The following is a 7,224-nucleotide window of genomic DNA, read 5'->3' as shown; positions in this document are numbered from 1 at the left end:
CAGAAGGCATTAACCGTATAAATAAAGAGGCAATTGAGATAAAACTAGAAACAATAACATAATTCTTTGTCACAAATAAGGCTTAATTTCAGAAGGATATTATATTGTGAAGCATCGGATAACATGTACATAAATAATACTCTCTTATTGTCTGCTGTAATTGCATATAGGCTACAAACTAAGATTCAGTCTTATTGTCTGCTGAACCACATGCTACTAACTTAATAAAATTATTTTTAAAAAGTCTGATATCAGTCTCACCAAATAGTTCCTCAGACTGTACTCCTAACAGCAAGCCAAAGACTAAAAAATGAATGAAATATCACTAAATTCTTATGCTGATTTGGTTTAAGTGTTGTACTGATAGCAAAACTTTTACACTCCAACTATGACATCATAACTCAATTTGTGCTCTATAATAGAACCTGAGCACCCTGGACAATATAATTAGAAACTTTCACATTTGAATCACATAGGAAATTTTGAATTAATGGAATTTTAAATATTCTAATTTCTTTCTCTGTGTGAGATCACCTATTCAGATACTACATTAAGTGGTATCAAAATTGAACCTAGAAAGTACTCCGCCTATGAATCCCCTCTTACCAATCCACATAACTCCTCCCTCAAAACCTAAGTCACCACCAAAATGAAGGACCTTGTCTTTTCTCCCTTCTAGTTGCATTCATGACACCCCTTATGGCTATAGCATCTACAAATGACTCATGATCTTCTTCGACCCACATCCACCAAGAAGACCTCTTTCTCCTTGATATCAACCCTTCATCAATGACGAATTCACCTTCAACCACCATTGTAGAGACTAACATCAGTGTACCTCCTTGTTAGACTTTCTTCAACCCAAGTAAACCTCTTCAACCATTGTAGGGTCTTCTTCCAACTTCACTACCTAGATCTACATCAATTCCATCACCATCACCCACCTCCTACATCATTTGTGCCAAAACCCTTTAACCGATGTCAATGCCTTCATTGAAAGCACTGCCAACTTCATTATTTCCGGCTCATCTCTTTCACTCGAGTAGGCGAGTACCCCATCCACCCATGCCCAAGCCTTCTCATATGGTCGTAGCCTTTGCCACCACTGCCAATCGATGCTCAAAATCAAGATGGAGAGAGAGTAAAACCCTTCTCCTCCATTAATGGTGCCAACAACACACCCTTACTATCCATTGAAGCCACATCTTGTTTCCAACCCACTTTAGGCTTTTGTTTCACTAACCTCCACCGTCCCCACCTGCGCAAAAGAGAAAAATGTCTTTGCTCACATCCCATGAAAGGAGATCCTCTCTAAAAGACCAAATCTCAACCAACATAGGAAACACCTCAACCGCTATCCCACTCTAGTTGAAGCACCAAGCATCAAGTACCACCACGAACAAGCACCTTGTAGATTCAAAAGACTTGGAATCCTCTTGCAAATCCTCAAAATACTATGGTTACTATAGATCAAGTACCTAGTCCACTTGATTGAAAAGAGAGGAAAAAAGAAATAGCAATTATTCGGTTAAAATGCATTTTGTAAGTGGAGGGACACTCAGAAAAATTTGAGTGGGGTGTGAATTGCAAGATAGGTGGAAACAAAAAGTTCAATCACTCTACCACTCTGCCACCTAATTGAACCTCATTCTTGTTGATTTACATAATCCCACTATAATCACATTTTCTCTTTTTTTGAAAATTGTTTATGTTTAATCATTTAGATTATTTAAGTTTCTATATCTAATTAGTTTTTCTCATAAAGTTCATACATATCTTAGTATGAAGAGTCTCTTGTTTGTTTATTTAATTGTCATACATCACCAAAAGAACACATACCTTCTAGCATTATACATAGTTTATCATGCTATTTTTCTTTATATGCATCATTACTTGTCAATAATGGCAGATCAATATGATGAGAAAAATATATCACCGCTAATCTAAGATGTATGAGAAAATATAGATGCTACTTGCAAAAGTTATAAAATTAAATGCAAGGCAAGTCTATATTAGAAAAGTTAACTTAACAACCTAGGTTCTTGAATCGAAAAGGATAAAAATTGGAGATCTTTATTCTCTAGATGAAAGTGAAACTGGAAGCATGAAACATGAAGTAGCAACAGATCTAATCTTACTCAGACATAGATAAAGAGTAACAAAAAAAAGACTTAAAGAGTAGCATACCAAAATTTACTCATTAGCTGACATATGAAAGCACACCAATATTTTTCCATGCATTATGTGGAGATAAAACATGTGCAATTGTCATTATAGTGGGAGTTACATGAATACTGTTTCAAAGAAGGTTCTTGCTATGATACTACTCGCACCAAAACCACACCTAAGTATTTACAAAATTGCATGGGAAGGCCAAGTAGCACTTTCATCAAAGAAAATGTCTAGTCCCTATCTAGATAGGTTCCTACATTGATGGGATATCATGCGGCATTCTCCCCATGAGCATCACCCATGTAATAGACCATGGTGTTGTATGATCTCTCTATCACACAAAAAGAGAATATATATCCTAAAATTGAAGGGAAAGAAAAATTTGGCATTGTCCAATGGTTTACTTGTGAAAATTAAATGTTTGTTATTCTAAGATAACTGCATATTGAAATTTGTAACAAAACATGCTAAAGTTAGTTGTATGATCATATGAATGTGATTTCAAACCAAATTGAAAATTTTGACCATGATGACAAAATTTGTTTTGGCACTGACAGAAGACTGCAGAGAGAGCATCACATTTCACACATACAGAAGCAAGTTGACAGCTTTGGGGGCTTTGCACCATGGCCTTCCTTATTATCTGTTTCTTGACGTTCTCATGAAGGATCTCCACCTCTGACTTGACTTTTGGAATATCAATATCATCCTGCAAAGGTTCGTTATGCACAAACGCTGCGGCTTCGGTGACAATGTCATTGTCATCAACATCAGAGTCAGAGCCTACTAAAACAATAGAGGAACATGGCAAAATTAGTAGAAGAAAAAGAGAATCCAAACGGGTTGAAAAAAAAGGGAATATATGATTCGGATAAACAGATAGGAATATCAAGTAACTGCGCAACAAAGATTATCAGTCTGCAGCCCAGTTGGTTTGCAGCCAACAATCGAGAAAAAGATCGTACTTTCCTAGTACAATCAAAATGTCAGAAACGACACCAATAGTGTCTCACCAACTAGCTATGATTTCTCGACCCGCCTAACCATCTCACAGTGCTGATGTTCCCGAATTATCCCGAAACGGTTCCCATTCAACGCACACTCCTCTCTGTAAGTAACCCACAAGTAGCAACAAACTCACGACCTACCCTAAAAACCTACCAGTGGCGCGAGAAATACAAGTCCAAATCGACAGAGAGAGGAATCACCAGGAGACATTGGCACTCCCCGATCGACGACGGCAGGAGACCCTGGCGGCGGGGGAGAGGCGGGGGCAGGAGAAGCCATCTGGCTGGCGGAGGCCGGCGATCTAGAGCTGGGATGTTGCGGCGATCGGGGAATGGCAGATTCGTGGGGGAACCAGAGTGGAGACGTAGGGATCAAGAGGTAAATTCCGCGATCGTGAAGCGGAGAAGTCGAGTTCGACGCCACGAACACAATTTCAAGAAGAGTAAAATAAACATTTTAATGTGTATGTCTCCATTAATGGGCCAACTTTTAAACCATCAGCCCACATAACATTCCATTTTATCCTTACGAACAACAAACAGCGCGGAGCAATTGTGCAAGAGAGCGAGACAGAGAGATGACTGGAGATCGAAGCGGGAGATCTACGCGACTCCTGCTCCTCGTTCTCTCCGTCTCTCTGAATCTACTTACGGGTACAATTCTTTTCAACTCTAATATTTCCTTCTTTTGATGCTCATGGGCCTGCTATTTTACGACAAGAAGTGATCATTTCATGCATTCACTGTTGCTTTGTTGGTTTCTCTCGATTTCGTTCGCTCTAGATCTAATCGGTGATCAATATGGGGTATATAGTTGATTTTGGTTTGGGTGGAGTTCGTCTCTGTGATGATTGATCTTGGTGAGTTTTGCTCTGTGTTGATGGTATAACAACGAGATATTTTAGGTAGAACTGGATCTGTTTCTCTAACTTGAAGTTGTTCTGTAATTTCATGTTTCCTTCGCTCCTACTGTGGTTCATGCGTTAGCTTCTTTTATTAGGCTAGCAGTAAGGTTTTTCATTTGATTCCTCTAAGGGTTGAAAGATTAGTTAGGTTAATTGCTCTTGGTTAGGCAAATCTATGAACAACTATCTCCTTCTTTAGGATCCGGGCGTATGGAGGTAGAATCATACTCCTTTTCTTTTCTTGATTGACGGCTGCTTTATATTCAGATTGCGGAAGTATTTAATTCCTGAATGGCCTGAATTTCTGTGTGTTGGATGCATGTAAGTGAGAAATTTTAAAAATCTTTGTTTTGGTGATTATATATTAGCTTGTTTGTCAGGAACCTTGGTAAACAATGTTTCAAATTAGTAACATTAAGCAAAACATATGGAAACTTTATCGAGTTATTTCAGTTATCGCACTTGATTGACTTCTTTTCTGATGGGCGAAGTATTTCAGTAAGTTTAATAGTTGTAGACTATATGGTGTTCCTAGTTATCTCATTTCCAATGTTTTTCACTCTGAGCAGCTGCTTCTTCTTCTTAGGTTTATCTAAAGACCCATCACCTCCTAAGGATTCGACAACAACTAGCAATCACAGTTCTAGTAGCAAAACAGGGCTCAAGCTTTTCCTTGCATGCCTTGGAGTGGCTATTATTGTACTACTGTCTTTTTTCTTATTCAAGATGTGGCAAAAAAGGAGGAGAGAGCAGCAATATGCTCGCTTGTTGAAGCTGTTTGAAGAGGATAATGAGCTTGAAGTTGAACTTGGTCTTCGGGATTGAAATTTTGTTCCAGTGTGACTTTCTTTCTGAGGTAACACTGGATGCTCATATTTTCAAAAAGAATGACTTGTGAGAGTCATACCAGTCATAATATCTTTATTTATTGGTAACCTCTCTGGTATTTATGATATTAAAGACAATTCTCATGAAGCTGACAAGTAGTGCTAGCTTATATACAATTTTTTGTGACAATTCTTGTTGCAGTGAATGTAAACTGAGTAAATAATTAGCCTCTAGCTTTGTACAAAGTTGGTACTATAGACATTAATGAATTGGGTCACTGATGATGGTTTCTGTTGAAAATTGCATAATATGTAAGGATGCTTCAGTTTGAAGAAAGAGAAATAAGCAAGGCATGCAGAGTTGGATTTCAATTGATGCCATAGTCTACTTTTAAATTTTCACTGCAACTTCTGTAGATCCTTTGAGCTTTAGACTTTGCTTAACCTCTCTCTTAATATAGACTAGGGGTCACCATTTGCTACTGTAGTTTGACTAGCAGGGTTTAAATGTCATTAACTATTTAACTGCATATACCTGATGGCAATTATATTTTGCAGAGTGAACTTGAATATCCCCGTTTACCTTGCACAATAATGAATGTTTTTCAATTTTACATGTTAGACGTGCATGATAGACAAGACAAGTCTTCATACAATATTAGATTGACCAATCCCTACCACATATAATTTGACCACATAGTGAAGTCTGATAATAACATTAGTGTACTTATCTGCTTCTGCAGGGAGAGTTCTATTGAATTAGGAGTACTAAGAGCTTCATCTAGTGAATGAGTATACCTTACTTCCAAACAGCTTGAAATCCTTAAAAAAATATCGAAACAAATGAGCTATAGGAGAAGTAAACTTTAAAATCTTCATCCATTTGATTGACTACAAGAAAGATAGAAGAGATTCAACTAAGAACTCAAACCCACATAAGCCAGGCAAAAATGATGAAACCACAATGTATCTATGTTTATTCAGTGCAAATTTGACAAATAAAGACCTACCTATTCTCTCATGGATAAGACTTGGTAAATGCAAGAAAGCTTCTGGAGTGGCTTGTCGAGCACTTATATCTGCAACCACATCAGATACTCATATCCCTGTCCAAGTAATACATTATGTTTGTTCTTTTAGAGAACTATCTAGGATTGGCCCTTCTAAATGTTGGCACTTATCAAAAGAAGGGAAATGATACTTAGCATGAAAAATCCAACATGAATGGAGCATGACACTCACATTGGCAGTGGGTCCCACTGGCATGCAGTGGGACCCACTGAATGCAGTTGTGAGTGTCATGATCCATTCATGTTGGGATTTTTCATGCTAAGTATCATTTCCCTCAAAAAGAATAGTGAGTCAGGCGCAAGAAGAATAGTAGCAGAAGAAGCTTTTATTGCATTGCATTCTTTTTTCGCGAAATAGCACATGTTAAGTGCCCATTTATAACACAAAGGATAAATCTAGAATATTCAATGAACTGCCTAGGAAGAAGAACATTTGAGATTCTAAGAGAGCTTAAATCAAAAAGTCACATACATAAACTTCAATAAAATTTTACAAATTATATCCTTTTCAATTTGCAATATTCCTTAATTTTAAGTGTCTAATTGGGCCATGTACTTTTCAATCTTTTCAACAATGACAACCTTGATTGGTTAGATTGTGCTTATGAATTTTATCAATATTTCGTTTTACTCACAAATTCCTAAATGAAATGATGTCCAATTCGAACATGCTTTAATCTTTAGTGGAAAATGAAATTCTTGATCATTACAACTGTTGGGATGTTATCCAATAGATGATAGTTGGATGAACTTCAGTTGCTTTCAAGTCTGAGAGGATTCTTCTTAACCAGAGGACTTTATATGCTGCTTCAGCAGTTGCATTATATTTTATTCTGCAGAAGATAGTGCATTTATCTTTGGCTTCTTTGAGTTCTATCAAATCATCTTCGAGCTTAAATAAAAAATCTTGCCAGATATGCTTTTTTAGTCATTAACTGACCTAACCTAATATATCTCTTAAAGTCGAGTCACTTTCTTTAGCATATTTGATGCCTAGTACTTAGAGAGATCTTAGAATATATTTTTCTGCATGAATATTCAAATGACGTAGCTTACACAATGTTAGGCCTTGTGTTGATTAGATAAAATCAAGGAGAAATTATCTTGTTTCAGATTTTCACATTGACATAGGAGTTAAAGTAGACTTGCATTTATCTATTTAAAATTCATAGCATGACTCTGATGGAACTCTTTGTTTAAATTATTGAACTTGCATGATTATACCCATGTAGATGAGGTCATC

General features: G+C 36.9%; 1 pseudogene; it reads right to left on the bottom strand.

Annotated features, from left to right (window-relative positions):
- Positions 1–2,747: 2,747 nt before the first annotated feature.
- Positions 2,748–3,519, bottom strand: LOC141817671 (peptidyl-prolyl cis-trans isomerase FKBP42-like; annotated as a pseudogene).
- Between the last annotated feature and the right edge of the window lie 3,705 nt (positions 3,520–7,224).

The sequence above is a fragment of the Curcuma longa genome, chromosome 2, assembly GCF_044706935.1.
Source record: "Curcuma longa cultivar G26 ecotype Majalengka, Jawa Barat chromosome 2, ITB_CL_G26_1.1, whole genome shotgun sequence".
NCBI lineage: Eukaryota > Viridiplantae > Streptophyta > Magnoliopsida > Zingiberales > Zingiberaceae > Curcuma > Curcuma longa.
The sequence above is the reverse complement of the archived record's forward strand: the minus strand, read 5'-3'. Positions and strand labels throughout refer to the sequence as shown.